We start from the raw sequence: 6,023 nt of genomic DNA, 5'->3' as shown, positions 1-6,023 counted from the left end.
GCAGCCCCCACACCAACCCCCCACCACACCCCACCCGTCTCCCTGGTTTGACCTTGGATTGTGCTTTTTCTACTGAGGAGAGGAGAGGAGAGGCTTCTTTTTTATGGCTGTCCTGCTCTATGTTACACTTCATCTGTTCATTTTCGGGTGAAGATGACCTCCCCTCCTCTGTACAGATTGCAGGAAATGCTCTTAATTTTACTCATCTCTGCTCAAGTGTGTTGCTGCAGATGTTGAGCAGGCCCCGGCAGCGGCATTCCATGGATGACCAGTGTCAGCGGTCAGGAGACATAACTCAACTTTAAAACCCAGTTTGTCAGATGCGTTTCATAAAAGAATTTACTGTGTGATTTGGCTGACCTTGTGTGCACTTGAAATTGTAGTCTGCTACAGTGGGAAAGAAGGTGGTTATCTGTACAGGCTAACTGGAGTGTTGTCTTTATGGCTAAGAAGGTTTGCAACAACACATGATTGTACAGCATGTTCTTTACAAGGAAATACTGTATATCGTTTGGCCTTGGCTACCTAGGTTCACCCATCCCCATGTCTGTAGGTTATCAGAACAAAAATGCTTACATTTGTCTTGGCCAGCGCAGCAAGAATTAAACATTTCTCCTTTGTTTCCCCCTGTGAACCAATGGGAAATTATATTCAGGGCTGTAGAAAGACCTTGGGCTGGCTGGCTGGCACGGCGGCTCTCTGCTCCGTTATCTGCACTGTTCTGTCTCTGCGCCTCTGACAGGATACATCAGACGGAGAGAAGCCAGAGCAGGGAGCTGCCTTCTGTTTCTCTCACACGCATCACTCCAGGACTTTATCGTATTACAGGCGAATCCAAGAGAACTCAAAGGACGGCAGCAAAGCAGTCTCTACAACCAGGCCCATCAAGCCCAGCGCTGCTCTGCACGACCTAAAGGAGGCGCTGGGCCACAGATGGAAGAAGAGAGGATGGGAGGTCAAGAGAGAACAGGACATTCCGACAAGCGCTGGTTGCCAATTGAATGCTGGGATGCTGATTTATGGGCGGTTCTGACAGAGGGAGGGGCCAACCTGTGACTCCCCATAAAACAAGACGTTCATTACCCTCCTAGGCTTCAGGAAAACTGATGGACGAATGAGAGCAGAGAAACAGAGCGCAAATGGGACGAGGGAGTGGGCGGGAAAGCGGTTTTTAAAAACCCAAAAAATGAAGAGAAAGTGTTTCCATTTTGAAGCATGTGGATGACGGCAACTGAGGGAAGAGAGCGAGGTGATGAGGGAGGACAGAAATATGGAGCTGAGTAGCAGGGGGAAGGAGGGAGAGCGATGGAGGGATGATGGAGAGGGTGTGAGGACGGAAAGGGAAAACTGAGAAGGGGAATGAGTGATGGGGCTCAAAGGAGCAAGGGGAGAAGAGGGGATGAAAGTGAAAAAGGGAAGACAGCAGGCAAAATCTGCCCCAATGAATCGAGCTGCTTGCAGATTTATGTGGTGTTGTGGGTATCATTATACATCCAGAGATGGGGAGACTCAAGCAATGTGACGCCTATGGCGTTGTGTGTGTGTGTTTATCTGTGTATGTATTGCACCACACTTTTATTCTCCCTCCTTGCACTGTTCATGTTTCCTCCAAAGCAAACTGACTTCTGAGTTCAACAGAACACACTTGCCTGTGGTGAGGTAACATCCTCCCACATCCACACTCCACTTTTCCAAAGCCTATCTATCCAGCACTGCTGGTTGAGAGAAGAGAGGTTTAGACCACCCAGGACCGGGTTGTCAAAGAGCTGCTTTGATGTGGCACAAGCATATGTGCAGTGCATGGGTACAATCTCTGCTAAAACACACTCACAAAACACAGTTTTACTGCCTCCTGTGCGGCATCATTACTCCTCGTCACTAGAGCGGTGGGATGCTCAAAGAGAGAGAGAGAGAAAGGGAGAGAGTGAGAGAGCGGCAACCACCTCCTGTGCCAGGCAGTGCCAGGCTGAAATACTGGAGCCGTATGGTCACCCTGAGGGAGGGGAAACCTGCCCAGTCTAACCACATCTCAATTAACCAATTAAGTTCAAAAGTTAACAGGGGACTAATTAGAGAGAATAGTGCTGAGCACTTGTTTTAATCTGTCTTTTTCCCACTACCAGGCATGTTTGTGTCCGTGACCTGGCTGGCTGAGCTTTGGCTGCGTTGGCTGAAACATGGCACGCAAGCCGCCGTTAGTCACCCATCCATTCCCATGGCCAAAACATAAAACCAATGGATTTAGACAGATCAGTCATCAGCTGTAAAGCAAACCAGATCCAGAGCATTCCATGTGATGTTTCCAGTGGAACAGGAGAACCATGAAAATCCTATTTTTGGATCTGGAGTTTGAGAGACCTGTAAGAGAATGTTCAAAAGTGGAGGACAGTTTTAAGTTATATCGAACATGGCCGTTTCCTGTTCGCCCCTCGTATTTGGTCCTGCAGATGGGTTTTAATGGATGCCAAATGGGAGGTTTAGTGCCTCGCTATTGGCCTGTTAGAGTCTCTTTTTAACACCATCATATTAAATGGCTTGTGTTTAGGACTGCAGGCTACGGCGTGCTCCTCTCGTTGACAATATGCCTGGGGCAGAAAGTGTTTGTAACTTACCACTAAAAGTACAAATTTTATCCCTGTGTTCAAGAAGAGGAGGGGGGAGTGGTGCTATATTGTCTGCTACCACCAATAAAAGATATGTGGGCTGTATGACACAATTGTAGGGGGGCTGCTTTGAGCCCCGAAGCCAAATGCAGTGTGTTTGGAATCAGGCTGACAGCTAGATAGAGAGAGAGAGGTGAGAAATCCCTCTTTGACTCTGCTCCTTCTCCAGCGGGGATATCTTTGTGCTCTGATTTTTTTTTTTTTGGGCTTTATTTGAAGGCTGTGACAATTTAAGTTCCTGCATGGTTGATTAGCTGTATATGTGTGTCTCTATGTTTGTGTGTGGGTATATGTGTGTAGATGAGGAAGAGGGTGAGAGAAGTCTAGGATGTCAGGAGGATGCAGTTTGAGGGGTGAAGGACTCCCCTGTTGTTATGTGAGGCCCTGGAGGATTCCTCCTCCCTTCCTCTCTTCCTCCTCCTCCCTTCTTCACCCCCTTACACTCATCTCTTCCTCTGTGAGATTCACAATGCTGGGAAGAAATGTGTCATTAACAGGGGAGACCAAAATAATGTTTATGGGCTCAAGCAGCACTGAAATCATTTTCCATATCAGTGGAACTGCATGGGCCCTGTGGGGGAGTAAATCTGATTTTCTCCTCTCTGTGCCAATGGGAAACATCATGGGAAAGAAAACAGATTGGATTGTTAGAGAGATGGCCTGACGCAGCTGTGGGCGGCTCTTTGTGTGTTTGGGTGTGTTGCTGTATGTGTGTGTGTGTGTGTGTGTGTGTGTGTGTGTGTGTGTGTGTGTATGTGTATCATGAGACTGATACGACGAGTGAAGGGAAGAGAAAGAGAGAAAGCAAAATAAAAATGCGGATGTTGAGCGTGTGTGTATGTGTGTGTGAGTGTGTGAGAGAGTGTGGATGAAAGAATGAGATGGATGAGCCCCACTATGGTAATCACAATTTCACGCCTCAGGAATAAAGAGCCGGGACGCAACAAACGGCCCTGAAATGCTCCCATGTAACAATGGGTCAGTTAACAAGCACACTCACCGAAGTTTGCACAGATAACAAATGATTCTCCTCGAGGAGTGTGTAGGTTCCCCGTATACAAAGAACAAAGTGCTTGTGGCCCCTGCAAGCTATCAGCAAAAATGTCGAGCCTTTATTGGCCATTCCATAAGAAACACTTGCATTTTATCTGAACCAAGAGACAGAAAAATGGCTGCTATAGCGGGTAGCGTGGAGGGAGATTTAATAAAGTAAAATGCTGATGGAAATAACAAGTTGGTGCTTGGAGAGAAAACACTCCATAATGAGCGGCCAGTCCAAGCAAAACTGCACTGGTATGGAGTAATGTGCACTTCCTGTTACATCATGAACATTTAAGCTCTCAGCGAAAGGACACAATGACAGAAACCAAGAGCGCAGTTTAGTGATTTTGTGTTGTGACGCTGCTTTTTCTTGTATGTCCTATTAAATCTGTGTTGTGGGCGTAGGGAATGTGAGTGTGCATGTGTGGGTGGGTATAAAAGGAAGGTAATGGGCCTTGAGCTCATTTGTCCTGGCCTGGTCCCGTTGCTGTTTCAAATCCATCCTCCCACCTCTTGTGTCCCAGCCTGGAATGCCTCCCTGTTCTCCACAGATGAGGCCAGTGACTCAGCACACCACTGCACTTTCACACGGATCACAGCGAGGACACCTAAGCACAGGTCCAAATGACAAGTCCAGACCTTTACCTTAGCCAGTAGTCTAACCATTAGCGACTTTATGTCCAGCTTCCTTCCGAGTCTAACAGTAACGTTCAACTTGTGCTTGATCTTTTACCTCCTCTTTTACCATATTCTGTCTTCCTCTTACCCTGTGGCCTTCACCCACACTGCTCAAGCCTTTAGCCAGCTCTTACTTTGACAGTCAGAGGTCTTATTGTTTTTTAAATGACACACTTCCTGGCCTGCTCTTCAACAAATAGCTGCACCGGGTCTGTGTGTCCAGCTCTTTTTTTTTACTGTGCCCATAAAAGGCCTTTTCAGCAGGAACTCTACTGCAGGCTGGCCAGGTAGTGGGACACGCATTACACTTGTTTTGCTGTGAGAGATGTTTTTGCCGATTTGTGTACAAATAATGAAAGATGGTGAGAAAGAGAATAGACGAAGAGAAACATATATTGGTGGGATGTGTGCATGTTCTTTGACACCGCTCCACCTCAACTAGAACAAAACATCCCTCAGAGACATTTTCTCCTATCTGTTTTCTCTGTAGCATCACGGCCTGTGTGGATCCATTGTTATTTTCAGGCTCCCTGCCAAACTGGGACAAGCCAGTTGGACTAATTTGTTTAGGATTCGAATTCTCTTATCCCTATCATGTCAACTTGTATATTGTATAAACAGCTGGGTGAAGTGGGCGGTGTGCTTTGGTTGACCTCCCCGAGCCAATTTTATTTGCATAGCACTTCTCTGAAAAAATTCCCAGAATCCCTTTTACCCAGCCTTCACTTCAATCGCGAGCGAGTGGCTGACCACGAAGCCACTCTGCAAACACGGGCTGTCAACTTCAGCGAGACGACCACCATACGCACACACACAATCTCACATACATACACACACACAATCACACACACACACACACACACGCACACACACACACACACACACACACACACACACACACACACAAAGGCTCGCATATGCTCGGCAACACACACTCCCACACACTCTCTGCTGCTCTTTCGCTCTCAAAGTTTCTCACACTTCCTCGCACCCTTATCTCCACTACTAGTCTAAACTCTCGCCCCTTACCCCTCCTCTGGATGTTGCCTTGTAGTGCAGGCAATCTCTCTCACTCTCTTCCTCCATCCATTCTTCCAACAGCTTCTCCTCTTCCTTTTCCACTTCTCCCACCCCCGCACTGACCACATCCACTAAACTCACTCCACAGGCACGCAGTGTGGAGAGTGTCGGAGGCGTGCGCTGCTGCCACTTTCCCCCACCCCTGCACTGGGCCCAGCTCCAGGACTGGACCGCCTGCTTTCTCTCTCTCTCTCTGTCTCTCTCACACAGACACACACACACACACACACACACACACACACACACACACACACTTCTGCTTCTGATCAGACCAGCCTCCTACTACAGTTGTAGGGGGGGCCCACTCCCTCAGCCCCACCATCCAACCACCCACTAATGCAAAAGGATAAAGTCAGGGAAGGAGTTTGTAAAGCAGGGGGGGCAAGCAACCAAAACAAAACAACAACAAAAAAAACCCCACTCTTGCTACAGTTGTTTCTGAAGTGAGGAGGAATTTGGCTACCAGTTGCGCTAATGTTTTCAAGATGACTTTGACTGTTTGAAGGAAATCCCCCCACTTTAGTAGCCATTTGAAATTCCTTCTGTGTTTTATTGTGAGGA

At 47.6% G+C, this 6,023-nt stretch overlaps 1 protein-coding gene across 7 annotated transcripts in view; it reads left to right on the top strand.

Moving 5' to 3' along the window:
- bahcc1a (BAH domain and coiled-coil containing 1a) overlaps window positions 1-6,023 on the top strand; it is a 63,616-nt gene that overhangs the window by 18,584 nt on the left and 39,009 nt on the right. The window lies entirely within an intron of this gene.

This window comes from Seriola lalandi, unplaced genomic scaffold (assembly GCF_002814215.2).
Source record: "Seriola lalandi dorsalis isolate HSWRI2012SDOR001 ecotype SW California unplaced genomic scaffold, Sedor1 jcf7180002054412, whole genome shotgun sequence".
NCBI lineage: Eukaryota > Metazoa > Chordata > Actinopteri > Carangiformes > Carangidae > Seriola > Seriola lalandi.
Note: the sequence above shows the minus strand (reverse complement) of the source record. Positions and strands in the feature narration are given on the sequence as shown.